Source organism: Hipposideros armiger, unplaced genomic scaffold (assembly GCF_001890085.2).
Source record: "Hipposideros armiger isolate ML-2016 unplaced genomic scaffold, ASM189008v1 scaffold_1134, whole genome shotgun sequence".
Classification (NCBI taxonomy): Eukaryota; Metazoa; Chordata; class Mammalia; order Chiroptera; family Hipposideridae; genus Hipposideros; species Hipposideros armiger.
Window position 1 is genome coordinate 18662 of NW_017732484.1, and position 19463 is coordinate 38124.

At 41.8% G+C, this 19463-nt stretch overlaps 1 protein-coding gene across 3 annotated transcripts in view; it reads left to right on the forward strand.

Annotated features, from left to right (window-relative positions):
• Nucleotides 1–267: 267 nt before the first annotated feature.
• The window catches only part of LOC109376465 (microtubule-associated tumor suppressor candidate 2-like), a 355658-nt gene continuing 336462 nt past the window's right edge, over nt 268–19463 (forward strand). For all 3 annotated transcript variants that reach the window (XM_019632394.1, XM_019632395.1, XM_019632396.1), the window contains exon 1: nt 268–780. The gene's annotated coding sequence lies outside the window, so the exon portion shown is untranslated. The remainder of the gene's footprint in view (nt 781–19463) is intronic.

Genomic DNA, 19463 nt, shown 5'->3' on the forward strand with positions numbered 1-19463 from the left:
CTCCTTGCTTCCCCTGAAATCGCGGGTTCACTCGGGGACCGCGATGTCGCAGGGCGCCCACGAGCTCGCCGGGAGCTGGAGCAGATGGCGCGCGCACGGCGGTCCTGTGGCCGGGAGAGGGCGCTGCGGCTCCCGGCGGCGGGGCTGCGGGCCGCGCGGGGCCGGGAGGAGGCGCCGGGGGCCCAGCCGTGTGCGTCTCCCGGCGGCCGCGAGGGTGCGCGCCGCTGCCGCCCGCGCCGCCCTCCTGCGGGGCCCGCTCGCTGCCCGGCGGCTGTCACCGCGGCCGGCACCTCAGGAGCTGCGCGGGCTGCACGGTGCGCTCCGGGGCTCGGGCTTCGCCGCCCCCGCCCCGCGGCTTCCCTTTGTCCGTCGGAGGCGGCCGCCGGGACAGCGCTGCAGCGGCCGGAGGGCAGCGCCCCGGCGTCCCGTCGGCGGCCCCGGTGCTCGTCCCCCGCTGCCCCGGCGCTCGGAGCGGGCGGCGGCCTGGGCGGGGCCTGCGCGGGCGTGGGGACAGCGTTGACGAGCTGGCCCCAGGTGCGGGGGCGTCCCTTGCTCTCCACCTGCGCCACCTCTGCCGGCTTCTCTTGGCAAGTTTGTCGCCCCCCTTTGCGGACATCCTCGGCGGGTCAGTGGAGTCCAGACCCGTCGTTAAATAGAAAACTCGAGCTGGAGGAAGAGGAGAAGGAGGAGAAGGGAGCGTATCGGAACCCGGTCCGGGATGAGAGTCCATTAAGGCAGCGGTGGCTTCTTGGACACCTTTCTTGGCTCTTTCCCACCCAGGTGAGCACATCCTTCTGCAATCAGGACTGGGCTCTGGTCCTGCCTTCTGGAACCCGCGGGAAGACAGGTGCCGGCGTTGGGGAGTGATTGCAGCCGGGGCGGGCAGCGCAGCGTTTATTTGGCTTTTCTGTCATCCTGGCACATATCCTGGCCTGCCACATCCCCTGCTGGGGCGGAGGTGTTGCAGCTCATTTGGCACCTTCGCGTGCTGCCAGGTTAAACATCCTCCGTCTTGGAGGGGATGATAGGTTAGTTAAACCGAGCCCCCTCCCCGCCCCCAGCTGTGGATAATTTGTTCTGTGTATTCGTCTGAATTTAGTCTGAATGTGTCCTTTCCTTTGAGCTTTATAATGGTAAAGCAGCGAAGCGGTTTGCTACATCCATTTTCTCACTCGGAGCCTGTGCACAGAAGGAATTTCAGGCATACAGGCGATGTTACTACCATTCTATTTTAAATACAAACATGGCAAGAAGTACTCTTGGCAGGATACCAAAGGCGCCAGTACTCTCTGTTATGTAAGGGCTTTAAAAACATATTTGTTCATTGGTAAAGTTATAAATGTGATTATCAGAGCATCTAAGAAGGGAGTTTGAAGATAAGCGAGAACCATAATTTCTGCTTTAAACCAAAACTTTACTTGATGATAAGCATGATCTTAGCTTGAGACACCCTTTAAGATAATATAGGCCCCTGTCTTTGAACTCATTAGGTACAATTGTATAACATTAAAAAATAAGATAGGTTTCGTTAAAGGCCACTAAGAAACTTGGTGAAAATTCTTTGACTACTTATCGGTAGTCATAAAAAGGACTCCACAGATATCCTTTATGGCTTTTAATCTATAGTATGAGTTTACTTTTATATTTGATGGAAACTTAGTAATTATGAGCTGCCAGTTATTAAAGATCTCCTCCTCCCAAACCTCCTATCTTATTTATGGTTATTTTTTTTTCAGGTAAGAAGACACAAGTAGAGTGCATCAGATATACTGATGTCAGGCACTCCCTTTTGCGCCCCTACCCCCAATATTTTGTTCTAATTGGTTTTGGGTGATGCTGTGGCATTTGTAATGTTAAAAGCTCTGTTGGTGATTGTCATGTGCAGCCAGGGGTGAGACCCATTGGCTAGCACTATGTGTTTTTAAATGTGTCACTTTGTAGCCCCAGGTGTGGCTACACCTGGTTTAAAGTAAGTAAAAAAATAAGTGGTTAAAAATATGGGGAGACAAAAATGGTATTGGAAAGGACACATGTTGAAGAATTTTAGCATATACACTTTTGTATTTTGTCTGAGTATCTTTCTTGATTTTTTTTTAAACTAGCAAAGAGTGGTTTGATATTTATCAGAGACCCGTAATTTCATGTTGAATATGTAGGGGCGCCTTAAGTGGGACATTTCTTTGTGCACAGGTGACAGGGAAGTTGAGTAGCCACGTCAGGATATGCCTTTATGTTTACATGAAAAGATGGCAAGTCTTATTAAAGATTATTTTCTCCATCAAATTAAAAACTTACGTTAGTAGAGACTAGTAAATTAAGTGCCAGAAGCTTTGATTGTTTTCAAGGTTGGAAATAAACCTGGCTGCTGACTCGGTGTTTTCCATCCACCTTATGTAATAATTCCAGATACTCCAGCCTGGGAGCAGATCTTATGGATGGTGTATGAAAGCTTATGTAAGAGCTCCGACTATGCTTTTTGTGCTCCATTAAACTGGCTGTTTTGGCTATTGCTTAATTGGCACAGTACTAGCTTGTTACAGCCCAGCTAGGGGAGGGGTGCAAAAGCCCAGCCCAGCCCAGCCCACGCACTTTTATAATAAATTGCTGCCGTCAAATTAGAGGGAGCAGCGGGTGGAGGTTTGTGAAAGAGAGATAAGAATAGTACCTAGAGGACTGATCTAACATAAGACTGTTATGCTTAGCGGGTTTCTACAGATTTTAGTGCTGCAGTAGAAACCCGCTCTAGTCTTTTATATCTCCCAGCAGAGGCGGGCTGACTGGGAAACTAATGAATCTTAAGCTTCAGGGCCCCCCCTCAGGCTTCTTCCAAGCCCCGGGGAGGGCCACTAGCGATGTGTTCACATGGCCATACCAAGTTTGTATTGGTAATTTTGGATTCTTTTTAAATGAGGACACTCTCCCCACCCAATCCCCACCTCCCATTATCTAAATGTAAGGCCCCATGAGCCCTAAATCTGCCCTGTCTCCAAATTACGTTCAAATGTTAACTTATAAAAATGCCTTTCCTTATTTTAATGTCTATAGTTTTAGGAAAAGACAAAACAAGAAATCTAGCCAATACCATAGTTGACCTGCTGAGAAAATGCAAATTTGCCATAACCTAGGGCTGTGTGGAGCTGCTGAGATCAGGTGGTTACCTGGAGAACCGGCTCCACCTTGCATCTCGCACAAATGGGGACTCTCTTGATCTGAGTGTGAGCTGGAGGCAGAACAGGGAAGGGAGGAAAGTGGGTTACACCTCTTCCACATCTCAGAGGAGGGCTGCCAGGGGAAGGGGGAGAAAACTACCCAAACATGCTTCATTAATACAAAGTTAACAGGAACAGATAGCATCAGCTCCATGGGAGATCTTTTTGTAACCTCCTTAGCATCTGTCTCTAATAGGAATTTTAAACAGTGAGCAAACTCAGGCCTGGAAAATATCTTGCAGGAAACAAATGCGGGTTGGGGAGGACTAGGATGAACAATCGACTTGTTCTTATTAGCAGATTGTATGAGTAAATGGGAACTGTATTATGTCTGCCACAGGAATGTATCAGAGGGAGTTGTTGAAAGGAGAGGAAGATTTTCCCTTTTTCTCTGAAATGATTTCTACTTCATATCTAAATTTGAATGTCTTCAGATCTTATCATCTTGACCCCTTTTCCACCAACCCTTATACTCCATCCACCCATCCATCCATCCATCCATCCATTGTTTATTCCATCCATCCATCCATCCATCCATCCATCTATCCATCTAGCCATTCATTCATTGTTCATTCCATCCATCCATCTGTCCATCCGTCCATCCATCCATCCATTCATTGTTCATTCCACCCATCCATCCATCCATCCATCATCCATCAATCATCCATTCGTCCGTCTATCCATCCATCCATCCATCCATTGTTCCATCCGTCCCTTCCTCTATCACTCACAGAGACTCTGTCCTTGACCAAACTTTAGTCAGGCTCCTCTCTGACTAGACCCCAACCTTGGCCTGTAAGAACTGCAGCTTTCAGCACAGTGTTGTGCACCCCCATTCCCCACTAAAAGACTTGAATAAATTCTAACATGGCTTCTAACATGACCCATTCCCCCCTTGAGTTCCTGTTTGGGAAAGCTTAAGTGTGCCAAAAGAATTTCCCCTTTGTTCCAGCCAACACCTGATGATAAGACCCCAACTCCCCTTTTATTAGGCATTGATTAGAAAAACTTACAATTATAATCCTTCCTCTGCCCCCTTTGAGATGTATCCATACTTTTGTAACCCAGGACTGTCTTTCTGAAGGGCCTGACAACCATTTCTTTGAAATGCAGTCATCAGGAAGGGGACAGCCCTGTGTCCTAGTCTCAGTGGGAGCGTGGGAGCCCAACTTTGACAAATGCCAGTTAGCAGATGCAGCTGGTCTGATCGCAATGGCATTGTCCAGCTGCCCTCTCTGCTTTTTATAATTTCTACTTCCTTGACTCTGCTTGAGCCCACTTGTCCCCCTCCTTACTCCCTCATTCTTCCTTTAAGATGTCCCAGTCACCTCTTCATGGATTGAAGTTGAACTCAGTTTTATACTGAAGTCTCGTTTCCCTGTTGTAGTAAATACTGAATATAGTCTGTCTTTACTGCCTTCACCTAATGCCCAGCTTTGTTTTTAACAACATCCAACAAACACTTTTGAGTGTGTGTGTGTGCCAGGTGCTGTTCTAGGCATTAGGTATTATATTGCAGTCAACAAAAAAGACAAAAACTCTCCCTCTGAGGAGCTTATGGTATAATGGATAAACTGAAGTAAAATATTTAATATATCAGGTAGGGATAGTGCTATGAAGAAAAATAAATCAGATAAGGGGGAGAAGGAGTGTAGGGCAGGAAATTGCTGTGTCAAGGAGGATGGACAGGGAAGACCTTCCTGAGAGGGGATGCTGAGCAGAGCCCCAAAGGAGATGGCAGGGTGAGCCCTGTGGATGTCTTGGGGAGAGACTTTCACTCACTGGGGAGCGGCCAGTGCAGCGCCCTCAGACCAGAGCTTGCCGGCCAGCACTTAGGAGGCGAGCAGGGGGCCTGGGGATGCTGGCCCTCGTGGGGGTTTCTGACTCCAACAGCCAGTGCCTCTCCACAGCAGCCCACCCCTCACAATTCTCTTGCGGTGCTTTCCTGGGTGTGCCCTCAGACCCTGCTCTCCAGCAACCTGAGGCTGTGCCAGTGAATGGTGGTGTTGCTCTTGGGGCCTTTAGCGGTTGGGACCAGGCACAATGGAGGCCCTCTCAGGGTGCCTGGATCCAGTCTAGACCATTACAAAACTGGGAGTAGGGGAACTGATGGTTCCTCTTGGCTTGTAGGAAAGGGGCCACCATGTCAGCCTAGGTTCCCTGCAGGTCCCTAGGAACAGCTAGAACTGTGACCGTAGGAACCACACTACTCTTTTTGGGGAATGTCAGAGTGTTAAGAACTAGAGCAACTTCTGGGGTGAAACTGAGCCACAGAAAACCCCATGGCCTAAAGACATCTGGGGTTGGCTAGGGTTTGAGAGGAGAAATGGCTCATTGGCTCCTGTGTGCCCAGATGGCTGCCTGGCATCGAACAACCAGAAAACGCATGTGTGGACCTGGCGGCAGGCTGTCACGGATCCCTCAGTGGAAAAGGTGAGACGCCAGTGGAGGGCAGCAGCCAGGAATGTCTGCTGGTAGAAAGGCCTAGCCTTCCAGGATGCATGGGGGGCAGGACTGTGGGGCAGGCTGCACAGCTGCTTACTTTTTCGAGCCATTAGCTTATAACCCTCACAGTCAAAGAGGAAATCTTCCATAGAGACAGAGGTTCTTTGGATTGTTTGCTTGGCAGGCAGGAGCAGATTAGCAGCTGCATGAGCACACCGGCAGGTGGCATTAGGAAGGTGGCATATTAGCAGATTGGCGTTCTCGCCTCTTTGGGCCTGTCATTGCTTTGTGTGGTCTCTTGGTAGGCTTCTCTCACCACACCCCAACCATGTGTGGAAAATGGGGGATTTAAGGTTATTCCTGGGTAGTTTATACTCCGTAGCTTTTGTGAATGGGCCTCTTCTAATTGGCTTCTGTATAAATTATACATATTGGTCATGCAATATAATGTCTTAGTCCTTGTTTATTATCCATTGATTATATATATTATATATATTGGTCATATTATATTGTTTTAGTCTGTCAGGCTGTTATAACAAAATTTGACAGGCTGGGTGGCTTATAGACAACGGAAATTTATTCTCACAGTTTTTGAGTCTGGGAAGTCCAGGATCACGGTGCCAGCAGGTTCGATATTTGGTGAGGGCCTTCTTTCTGGTTTATAGATGGCATCTTACTTGCTGTGTCCTCGTTTGGTAAAAGGGGCAAGAAAGCCTTCTGGGGCCTCTGTTATAAAGGCACTAATCTCAGGAGGGTTCTGCCCTCATGACCTCATCACCTCCCAAAGGCCCTGCCTCCTAATGGTCAATAGGTTTTCAACATGAAATTTGGGGGACACAAACATTCAGACTATAGTGTATATACAATCCATAATTGATATATAGAAAGCTATTGATTTTAAGATGTAATTCTTTAACCAGGCACTTGTTAAGCTCTTATCAATTCTAACTTTTGGTTATTTCCCTTGAATTTTCTAGGTAGACATCCATATCATCTGCAGATAATTGTTATTTTATTTTATTTTTTAAAGATTTTGATTGGGGAATTGGGGGATAGGAACAGCGCTGGGAAATTGGGGGAAGGGGAACAGACAAGTTGCTGTCCTTTTGTTCTTCATTCTAGTTGTGGAGGATGTTGCTTCACTGGCCCAAGCTGGCACCATCATTGCGCTCTTCCCGGGCGAGGCAGATCAGTTGCCGGCTTCTGGACGGCCGCTCACGCTGGCTGCTGGCTACACACGGTAGCCCATGGCAACCCACTGCAGCAGGGGTTGCAGCCTACGCTGCAGCCTACATAGCAGCCCAGCTCCAGGTTGAGCTGTTGTTCAGCATCTTAGCTGTAGAGGGCAGTGTCACTGGCCCTCATATGTGGGATCCGAACCGGGGCCCTCTGGCGTCCCAAGCCAGCTCTTAACCAATGCGCCACTCGGCCAGCCTGATAATTGTTATTTTAGTTTCTTATTTCTAATTCATGTTTTATTACTAGAGTTTAGATTTGATAGAAGAAGAGATTGCTAGCTCAATGTGTTGAGGGATTTTTTTTTTTTAAGATTGATTATTGTCTTTCAGGAAGATGTACTTCCCTGGTCCCAGAGAGGACAAACCTTATAACCTCTCAAGATTTCTCCTTATTAGTCTTGCCACCCTTTGTGCACCTACTGACCTATTGAACCAGTAGGCTCAGTTCCCTTAGAAAAACAAAACTGTGTGTACGCAATCATTAAAGGTAAGTCAGCAGTGTATGTGATTAGGGCTAAGCCAGTATAATGACAATTTTATATTCACTTTGGGAACTTTGACTCACCTGCAGAAATGAAAAGCCAACATAATGCTTTAGCTTTTGTAAAGACTGTGGTCAGTCAAATAATTTGTCCAGAAAACTGGCTAACATTGATATAGTGATTTTAAATGCTTTTCAAAAGTGTAATGGAAAGAAGCATGGAATATAGAGCCATGGATGACAAAAAATGGCAATAAAGCAGCAGAAGCAACTAATGAACACTTAATAGGGAAGTTAAATTTCCACACTTCACCAGACTGTTATTTCAAAGTAGTAATCTAAAAATTTAATATGAGCACTATCTCTGCTAAATGACAGTATAGGGGGAGTAATCTCAAATCATCCAGTAGTAATTGCCTTTGTACTAGGCTATTTGAAATTACTCAAAATAGCTTTTCAAGAAAGGCATTCTTTCTATACACTCAGATAATTGTCTTCTCAGGTTGGAAAATTTGCCACATATTATGCCAAACATATTTTTGTCCCTAATTCTTTTATTTCTATCAGTTTATTTTTAGGGGAAGCCAATTTGAGAACCGAAATCATGCCACAGAATAATTTTGGTTGAAACTGTTATTTCTAAGCTTGATGCATTTTCTATTAGTGTTGCATAATATCTTAGGAAGTTTGTATGTCATACATGCCAGACATTACATTTAATTTCCTAAAGACTATTGCTTATATTCCATAATCCTCCCACACATTATATTAGTTTAATGGGCAGCTAGTATTGAGTTTTATATTGAATGAGCTAATGTACCTCTACTAGCAGTTTTAAGAGGTTGGTTTAATACAACAAATTAGTCCTCTACTCCCAAACTTCACACTGATAGATTTTAGGATTATCATTTTGACAGCAGCCCACAATATTGCAGTGGAATATGAATGTGAGTTAGAGTTAATATGTCAGTTTGGAGAATTAAAAAAAAAAAAGCAGAGATGTGGTCTGAAACCCTTCGCCAGGGTTGGGTCTAGAGAGAGGCTTGTCAGCGCTTGCCTAAGGCATAAAATTTAAGGGGGGCAGGTACCAAAAAACTGAACAATAAAAATAAATAATACAGTAATACCTTGGTTTGGGAGCATAATTTGTTCCGGAAACAAACTACTCGTATTGCAAGGCATCACTCGTTTACCACGTTAAAATGTATTAGAAATGTTTGCTCATGTTGCGGAACACTCGTGAACCACCTTGCTTGCAATCCAAGGTTTTACTGTATTTTAATGTAGTTTAAATTAGTGCACAAATCCGTGATGAACAAAGTATAAAAAAATTTAAAAAGACAGAACTAGTGTTTGATTTTTCCTTTTGTGTCCAGCTCCAATATGGCATTGTATCACCCTTACTGATCATGTCTTAATTTAAAATTTTGATATTTTGTTCATGGATTTTTTTGCAGTAATATTTATTTATTGGTTTATTTATTTAACTTTATTGGGGAATAGTGTGTTTTTCCCAGGACCCATCAGCTCTAAGTCAAGTTGTTGTCCTTAAATCTTAGTTGTGGAGGGCGTGCCCCACCATCTCATACAGGAGTTGAACTGTCAACCTTGTTGTTAACAGCACACTCTCTCACCAACTGAGCCATCCGGTCGCCCACTGGCAGCTCAGCTCAAGTCATTGTCTTCAATCTAGTTGCAAGGGCACAGCTCACTGGCCCATGTGGGACTTGAACCAGCAACTCTGTTGCTTAGACCTCGTGCTCTAACTGACTAAGCCACCTGGCTGCCCCAATTTTTATTTTTTAAAAAATACTATTTATCTTGGAACCACATCTGGAATGTTGGGATGAGGACATTCTGTTAATCCTCTTCAAATCATCAGTAAGAACAAAATTTCACTGAAGTAAAAATTGTCAAACTAAACTATTTTAGAACTTTAGAAATTAACCACTTACAAAAATCCAAGGAGTATTTATTTAAGAGAAAAGACTGAATCTTGGTAAGAATAGTGAACTTTGTGGCATTTAAACTTGTTCCTATTACACCTTCCTAGCACCATAACAGCTTTGGAAACTAAAACCTACTGGAGGAGACAGAACATGTTTGGAGCTCTTTAAATATCCTAGTCTCAGAAAATTGTTACTGTATGAACTGTTTGGAAGCTCTCAGGAAAACTCCATTCTCAGAGTTGTTTTTATTTCACCTAACTCAGAAACCATTCTGTGTAAATAGCCTCAGGGTATTTGTTAAAAATAATCAGCGGCAATTGTTTATGTCACAGTTGCCTGAGGTAGCTACACTGTTTGGGGCAAGCAAGTGGTTGATCAAAAAACTTAAAAGGAATAGGTGAGAAAAGGGTATAACCATAGGGGGCTTTGAAAAGCTTTGACTTTTCCTTAGAATCTAGAAGGCCCATGTGTACATGAAAGTCTGTGCATAAGCCCAGGAAAGACTTGAGAAAGGCCTAACCAGTCACCTGTGGCCAACATTGAGACTACATAAGCAGGAAGAAAAGGCTAAGGCAGAGTTGTAAACTGCCTATCAGAGCATAGAAAGCCTGTGTCAGTTCACACACAGAGCTCCTCAGCAAAGGCTGTGAGACATACTGGTTCAAAACATTTAAGGAAATCTCCATCTCATCATTAGCTGACAACTGAAGGAAACAACAGATACTTAAGTGGTTGCACATAATAAATAAATAGATAGACTTTATAGAATTAGTTCAGGAAGTGAACAAACAGCATTACAAACAATAAAAAGAAACAGCAACAACAATAAACTTTTGGTGAGGGGTGTTGAGATCTGATTTCTGGAGTTGCAGTATTATTTAAAATCCAGTTTTTAATATACAATTACAACACACAAAAAGAAACAAGAAATTATTACTCCTTAACAGTGGGAAAAAAACCCACTATGAAATGTCTCTGAGAAAGTCCAGATTTTGGACTTATTAGACAAATGTTTTAAGTAAATAATTATGAATGTATTCAGAATTAAAGAAAATTGTGTCTAAAGAATTAAAGGAAAGCATGAGAATGATGTCTAACCAAATAGAGAATATCAATAAAGAGATAGAAATTATAAAGAAAAAGAGCAAAATCGAAATTCTGGAGTTGAAAAGTACAATAACTTAAATGAAAAAAGTCACTAGTGGGGCTCAACAGCATATGTCAATTGGCAAAAGAAAGAATCAGTGAACTTTAAATCAGATCAATTGAAATCATACAATTTGAGGAACAGAAAGCCAAAAGAATAAAGAAAAATGAACAGAACTTTAGACTGTTCATTATGAGTACCTAAATATACATAATGGAATTCCCAAAAGGAGAAGAGAAAGAAAGGGACAGAAAGAAATAATGGCCAAAACCTTGCCAAATTTCATTTAAAACCTTAATCTGCCCATCCAAAGAGCTCAATGCATTCTAAGTAGGATAAGCACAGAGAGCTACACCTAGACAGACATACAAGAGTCAAGTTGTTGAAAGCCAAAACAAAGAAAATAGAAGGCCGAAATGAATTGTTATGTACAAGAGATCTTCAATAAGATTAACATCTGACTTCTCATCAGAGATCACGGAGGCCAGAAGGTAGTAGGATGACCATCCAATCAAGAGTTCTATATCCAGCAAGACTGTCCTTCAAAATAGAGGAAAATAATTAACAAAAAAGAATTTGTTAAAATTCCTTAAAAAACTGAAACAGATTTGTCACTAGCAGACCTGCCCTACAAGGAATATTAAAGGAAATCTTTTAGGTTGTAATGAAAGGACACTAGACAATAACTCAAAACCACAGAAGAAAGGGAGGGTACCAGCAAAGGTAACTGCATAGTTAAATGTAAAAGACAGTATAAACTGTTAAGAAAACAACTCAAAAATATATAATAAACAAGAGAATTAAAATAGTACACAAAAATCTATTTACCACAAAAGAAGGCAGTAGTGGATGACTGGAGAAACAAAAAGACATAAGACATATAAAAACAGTAAAATGGCAGATGTAAATCCTACCAGTAATTACATTAAATGCAGATGGACTAAATACTCCACTAAAAAGTCAGAGATTGGCGGAATGAAGGAAATAATCATGATTGGACTATATGCTCTCTACTATAGACCCACTTTATATTCAAAGCCAAATAGGACAGAATAAGATATACCATGCAAACAGTAACCAAAAGAGAGTTGGGAGTTGCTATACTAATTGTTGGACAAGATAGATTTTATGTAAACAATTATTACAAGAGATAAAGAAGGCCATTATGTGTTGATAAAAGAGTCAATTTATCAGGAAGACGTAAGAATGACAAATATATGCATCTAACAACAGATGCCCCGAATACATGAAACAAAAACTGACAGATTTAACGGGAGAAATAGAAAATTCAACAATAATAATTGGAGATTTCAATATCCTGCTTTTAATAATAGATTGAAGCAAAGCAGAATTTCAACTAGGTCAACAGGGAAATAGAATACATGAACAACACTATAAACCAAGGAGGACTAATATATCTAAAGAATACTCCACCCAAGCACAGCAGAATACATGTTGTTCTCAATGCACATAGAAAATTCTTTGGAATAGAATGTATCAGGCTATTGAACATATATGTTAGACCATAGAATAAGGCTCAGTGAATTTAAAAGCATTGAAATAAAACAAAGTATGTTTTCTGACAACAGTGGTGTGATATTAGAAATTAATAGCAGAAGGAAAATTTAAAAATACACAAAATGTGAAAATTAAACAACTCTTAATAACAAGTGGGTCAAAGAAGAAATCCCAAGGGAAATTAGAAAATACTTTGAGGTGAATGAAAACAAAAACTACTAAAACGTATGGGATGCCAGTAAATCAGTGCTTACAGGGAAATCTGTAAGTCTGAATGCCTGCCTGTATTAACAAAAGAAGAAAGGTCACAAATCAGTAACCTAACCTTTCACCTTAAGAAAGTAGGAAAAGAAGAGCAAACGAAACCCAAAGCAAGTAGAAGGAAGGAAATAATAAAGACTAGGGCAGAAGTAAATGAAATAGAGAATAGAAAAACAATAGAGAAAATAAATGAAACCAAAAATTGATCCTTTAAAAAGATCAACACAATTGACAAATCTTTAATTGACCAATAGAAAAAGAGAGAAGGCTCAATTCCTAAAACCATGAATGAAAGAGAGCATCACTACCCACCATAGAAAGGATCATAAAGGAATATTCTGAATAATTTTATGTGAACAAATTAGATAACCTAGATGAGATGGACAACTTTCTAGGAAATCATAGATTGAAGAAGAAATAGAAAATCTGAATTGACCTGTTTCAGATAAAGAGACTAAATTATTAATAAAAAAGTTTCCTTCTGAAATAAGGCCAGGCTCAGGTGGCTTCACTGGTAAATTATACCAAATGTTTAAAGAAGTAACCACAATTTAGCACAATCTCTTCCAGAAAATGGAAAAGGAGGGAACATTTCCCAGCACATTCTTTGAGGCTAGTATTATTTTGATACCCAAATCAGACAAAAACATCAGAAAAAAAGTACAGACCAGTATTCCTTATGAATGTAGAAGCAGAAATCTTCAACAAAATACTAGCAAAGCAAAACCAGCAATGTATAGAAAGGTTTATACACCATGATCAAGTGGGATTTATCGGAGGCATGCAAGGCTGGCTTAACATATGAAAATCAATGTAATACACCAGATTGATAGAATAAAGTATGAAGACCACATAATCATCTCAACAGATGTAGAAAAAGCAATTGACAAATTTCAACAGAACTCCATGATAAAACACTCACAAAACTAGAAATAGAAGGAAACTTCCTGAACCCGATGAATGATGTCTACTAAAGCCCCACAACTAACATCATACTTAATGGTGAAAGACTGAATGCTTTCAGTCTAAGATAAGCAACAAGACAAGGATGTCTGATTTTGTCACATTTATTCAGCATTGTGAGGTTTTAGCCAAGGCAATTAGGCAATAAAAAGAAATAAAAGGCAACCAGATTGGAAAGGAAGAGGTAAAACTATCTCTATTTGCAGATGACATGATCTCATATAGAAAATCCTAAGGAGGGCTGGCTGAGTGGCACATTGATTAAGAGTTGGCATGGGACACCACCTTTGAGCAGCAGGGCCCTGGTTTGGATCCCACATTAGGGCCAGTGACGCTGTGCCCTCTACAGCTAAGATGGTGAACAACAGCTCGACCTGGAGCTGGGCTGCCATGAGTTGCCAGCGACAGTGTAGGCTGCAGTGAAACTGCAGTGGGCTCCCGTAAGTTACCGTGAGTGGCTGCGACCGATCTGCCCACCCGGGAAGAGCGCAATGATAATACCAATATGGGCCAGTAAAGCGACATCCTCCACAACTAGACTGAAGAACAAAAGGACAGCAACTTGTCCGTTCTCCTTTCCTGATTCCCCAATGTTGTTCTCCTCCCCCAATTCCCCAATAAAATCTTTAAAAAAATCCTAAGACTACCTACCTACACACACAGAGAAAACTAATAAGTTCAGCAAGATTGCAGTATACAAGCTCAATAAACAAAAATCAATTTTATACACCTGTAGTGAACAATTTAAAAATCAAATAAAATTCCATTCACAATAGTACCAAAAAGAATAAAATACTTAGGAATAATTTTAACAAAAGACATGCAAGACTTTAACACCAGAAACTACAAAACATCATTGAAAGAAATTAAAGATAACCTAAACAAATGGAAAGACATTCCCTATTCATGAATTGGAAGACTTAGTATTGTTAAGATGGCAATGCTCCCCAAAGTGATCTGCAGACTCAATGCAATCCCTATCAAAATTACAGCTGCTTTTTTTTTTTGGCAGAAATTGATGAGCTGATCCTAAAATTCATATGGAAATGTAAGGGACTCAGAATAGCTAAGGATTCAAGTTCACATTTCTCCAAAGAAGATATACTAGTGACCAATAAGCAGAGGAAAAGATGGTCAACATCATTCATTAGTTGTTAGGGAGATACAAATCAAAAGCACAATGAAAAATTTAAGTAGAAATATAAATACAGACAATAACAAGGGTTGGTGAAGATGTGGAGACACTGGAACCCTGACACATTGCTGATGGGACTGAGAAATGCTGCTGCCACTTTGCAGAACAATTGCTATTTATTCAAATTGCAGAATTACAATGTGACCCAGCAATTCCATCTTTAAGTAGATATGCAAGAGAATGAAAAGCATATCCACAGAAAAACTTGTACACCAGTGTGTACATAACAGCTCCAAATTGGAAACAATTTACTAAATATCCACCAATGTGGCATATTCATGCCATAGAACATTATTCACCTATAAGAAGGAATGAAGTGCTGAGACATGGGTGAACTTTGAAAACATTTTACGTGAAAGAAGCCAGACACAAAAGGCCACATACTGTGTTATTCCATTTATATCCAATACCCAGGACAGGCAAATTCACAGAGGCAGAAGAGATTAGTGGTTGCCGGGGGCCGAGGCATAGGGGGAATGGTGGAATATCTGCTATAATGGGGATGGGGTTTATTTAGGGGGTAAGGAACATGCTCTGGCTATGGTTGTACAACCCTGTGAATATATTAAAACTACTGAATTGTCCCTTTTAAAATGGTGACTCTTAAGGTGTGTGGATTACATATTAGTAGAGCTGTTATTTTAAAATGTATTCATCTTGATTCCTGAGTTTTCAGGTTCCTCTTAAATTTTGTGCCTGAGCAAGTGCTTTCCCTCTCCCTAGTCCTGGCCCCGCTTTTCCCGACAGGCCTGTTGCCTCAGAATTCAGTGAGATATCTGGATGGGAAGACTGGAAACCGTAGGAAGGTTGGCACTTACGTGTGAGGCACCAGCAGCTGATGGTAGAGAAGAGCTCCAGCAAGTCGGCAGAACTCTGAAAGCACTGTTCTGCGAGCGTTTCATGTAGGAGCGAGCTCGGTATGTCCGCAGGGCCATGCTATGTAACACCGTGTGCAGTGCTTCATGTCTGTAGCGACATAATTGTTAGGAAAAGTTCACATCATCATAGCAGATTTATTAATAAGGAAGAGAAAGGCTATACTTTATAGAAAGTAGCACCACCCAATAGAAATATAATGTGAGACAACGCAATTTGAAATTTTCTAGTAGCCACATTAAGGCAAAAAGAAATAGATTGAATTAATTTTAATGCATTTTATTTAACCTAATATATCCAAAACTTATCATCATTCAGCATGTTGAAATATCTTACATTCTTTTTTCATACTGAATCAGGCATGTATTTTACACTTTGCACATTTCTGTTCGGAGCAGTCACAGCAAATATTGTGGTTAAATGGCTACTGCACTGACAGTCCTGCAGTTATTTTTATAAAGTCAGATTCAAGGCTTCTAGAAACACAGCATAGTGTCCTGTCTTTGACTTGAATGCAGTTTCAGATTCTGGCTTTGGCCCTAGCACTATATTCTTTTCTTTTCTTTTCTTTTCTTTTCTTTTCTTTTCTTTTCTTTTCTTTTCTTTTCTTTTCTTTTCTTTTCTTTTCTTTTCTTTTCTTTTCTGTTTTTCTTAGCTGAGCCATCCTGCCACCTGTTGGCAGCTCAGCGGCTGCTCAGCTCGGGCCAGGACTCAAACCACTGTTGCTCAGAGCTCACACTCTTGAGCGAGCTCTTAACCAACTGAGCCACTCGGCCAGCCTGTAGCACTATATTCTTAAAACGTATATGGACATCGAGTCTCAAAAACTATGTCGTCTATTTCTATGATCAGGCATGTAATACTGGACAGAACGAAAGTGTTATTTTATTGTTCTAATAACTGTGGGACCCATCAAAGGAGGCATTCAGTTCTACCTGGACTGGGGTCAGTGGTGGTCAGTGGCTTCATGAAGAGCTGAGAGTGACACTCCATCCTGGCACATGAGGTGGATGAAAGGCAAGGATAAAGTCAGGGAGGCTTGAAATAATACTGCCCAGGAAACTGCTTAGCAGTTTGGTCCAGCCCGGGACATGGATGTGGGTGGCTGAAGGAGCAATATGGCTGAGTTAAGAGTTGGATGCCATGGTTTGGAGGGTCTCTGCAAAGGAGTTTAGACTTTATTTGATTTAGGCAGTTGGCACCCACCAAAGAGCTTTAAGAAGGAAGTCACATGTGGTGAGATTTGTTCTTTTTTAGTTTAACATCTTGGGCAAGTCACTTGACCTTTCAGACATGCCCCTCAGTGTCCGCATCTGCAAAACTGCTCAGAGAATTGCCATGATGATTACTTGAACTAGTGTATGTAACATGCCCAATGACCCAGCCCAGATGCCTGGTGAATTGAGAGACGGCCTCTCTGGTAGTGTCCATGTATATTGCGCTAGCCCTGGCTCTCCAACATGGCCGTGCTCCGAAAGTGCTCAGGGAAAGCTTTCGAAAACATAAATTCTTAAGATTCAACAGTAAGTTACAGGGTGGTACCCCGAAATCTCTATGTGTGACAAGTTCCCTCAGTGACTGCTGTGTAGCCACCTGTTTCAGGGTTGCACACTAATGTTCAGAGTTCACGTCCTCAGCCCTTTTGTCAGGGGACTTTGGGGCATTAGATGACAATCACTCCTCCTGTCTCTATGTCAGTGTCCACGTCCTTTGCCTGGTTGATGTTCTGTAGACCCTGCTCTGATGCAGTGGTAGTTACCAGTGGCCCAGGGCTCCTCCATGTGAGGTTGACCAGTTGGTTCTTGGGCAGCCTCTGGCTCTCCACAGAGTGGCTTCATTTAGCTGGTACTTGGCAGCTTCCATACACTTATTTCTGTATTGTCTTCAGATACCTTCGCCAGCACTCCTTAACTTTACTTATACTCTTATTCAGTTGCTTTATCAACATAAAGTCACTTTCTAACTCTCTTTCACAATGAGCAGTGCAATTCCGACTGGTCTCTTGGTCATTTTTGCAGTAGCTCTTTATTTGGGGTGGTATTACTATAGTAATAATGATTTATGCTTCCTGTTACTACTAGTGCTGTCATTCAGCTATTGCCATCATTAATGCATTTACCTTCAGCATTATAGTGGTCCACAGTAGATCATACTACCTCTGTTTTAAGGGGAAAGGCACTACTGGAACAAATGCCTCTGAATGTTGGATTTTCTCTCCTTGCATTTCTTCTCATGGTCTTATGTTTTGTTAAAATTCTGGTTGGATATGAACAAAACAATAGGTTCCCCTAGCATATCAACTTGGTCAGTGCTGATTTTGACCCTATGTTTTACATTGAGATAGTTCATTTTAAAAAATAGGCAATGAGAAATAGATGCATGGTACTAAAAAAAAGATAAAAGAATTTACTTTGCAACTGGCTGCTTGTTCACACAAAAAAACACAGCAAAACAATTTATGGTAGGCTGCTCACTTAAATGAGTTTCCTGGAGCAGGGAAAATTAAGCCCTTCCTAATCCATCTGAGAAGCAAACCCATTTTGTAAACATGTACATATTTATCCCTAGGCACTCACATGACCTCTGCCCGGTTGGTTTTTAGTTCCAGTAATGTCGCACACACCCCACGTCACATCGGTGGTGGTGGAGGTGGCGTTCATAGAAGTGGTGGGATGGCTTGGGAGTGGTGATTATGGTAGGTCTCACAGTAGATGGGTTACTAAATATATTATTAGACAGAAGTAAATGTTCACTTCAGTCCATCTGGACTGGGACCTGTTTAATTTTCTTACTGTGGTGTGATGCTCCCCACCACGCAATTGCTGGCAGCCCTTCTGTTTTCTTTCTCTTGCATCTTTTTCCTTCATTGGTCTACCCACCACCCCACCTCCCATGGTGCTCCTCACTCACTTTGGCTTGCTTTCCCTTTCACCCTCCCTTCTTAGAGATTTGCATTCTCATGCTCACCTTTTTGCCTCCCAGCCCTCAGCTTTGCTCTCTGCTACATGTAAGCTTTTGGAGAAGACTTTTAATGTTTCAAGGGGAATCTGAGAGGCAGTTGGCAATCAGTGGAGACTGGGTGGGAAGAAAGAATTGAAAAGAGACTCTCGAGGCCTTCCAAATGCTGGAGGCAATTTGTTCATTATCTTCCAGGTGCCACGAAGGTATGTTGGGTTGGATGGAAACACTTAATACCAAGATGACTAATGCTGCTCTGAAAAAAGGATGTGTACTGGGCAATAGGTAGTTTTGAAGATTTGTTTCACAATCATGGGGGTTCCAAATCCTGTCTATTCTCTTGTTTGGAAAAATGATGAAATTGTCATTTTTGTAGGTAAAAGATGGTTGGGTATCAGCAATTTTCTATGACTCAATTTAATAATAGCAGGTTTTCTGTGGTATCTCTTGCAGTNCCAGTGACGCTGTGCCCTCTACAGCTAAGATGGTGAACAACAGCTCGACCTGGAGCTGGGCTGCCATGAGTTGCCAGCGACAGTGTAGGCTGCAGTGAAACTGCAGTGGGCTCCCGTAAGTTACCGTGAGTGGCTGCGACCGATCTGCCCACCCGGGAAGAGCGCAATGATAATACCAATATGGGCCAGTAAAGCGACATCCTCCACAACTAGACTGAAGAACAAAAGGACAGCAACTTGTCCGTTCTCCTTTCCTGATTCCCCAATGTTGTTCTCCTCCCCCAATTCCCCAATAAAATCTTAAAAAAAAATCCTAAGACTACCTACCTACACACACAGAGAAAACTAATAAGTTCAGCAAGATTGCAGTATACAAGCTCAATAAACAAAAATCAATTTTATACACCTGTAGTGAACAATTTAAAAATCAAATAAAATTCCATTCACAATAGTACCAAAAAGAATAAAATACTTAGGAATAATTTTAACAAAAGACATGCAAGACTTTAACACCAGAAACTACAAAACATCATTGAAAGAAATTAAAGATAACCTAAACAAATGGAAAGACATTCCCTATTCATGAATTGGAAGACTTAGTATTGTTAAGATGGCAATGCTCCCCAAAGTGATCTGCAGACTCAATGCAATCCCTATCAAAATTACAGCTGCTTTTTTTTTTTTGGCAGAAATTGATGAGCTGATCCTAAAATTCATATGGAAATGTAAGGGACTCAGAATAGCTAAGGATTCAAGTTCACATTTCTC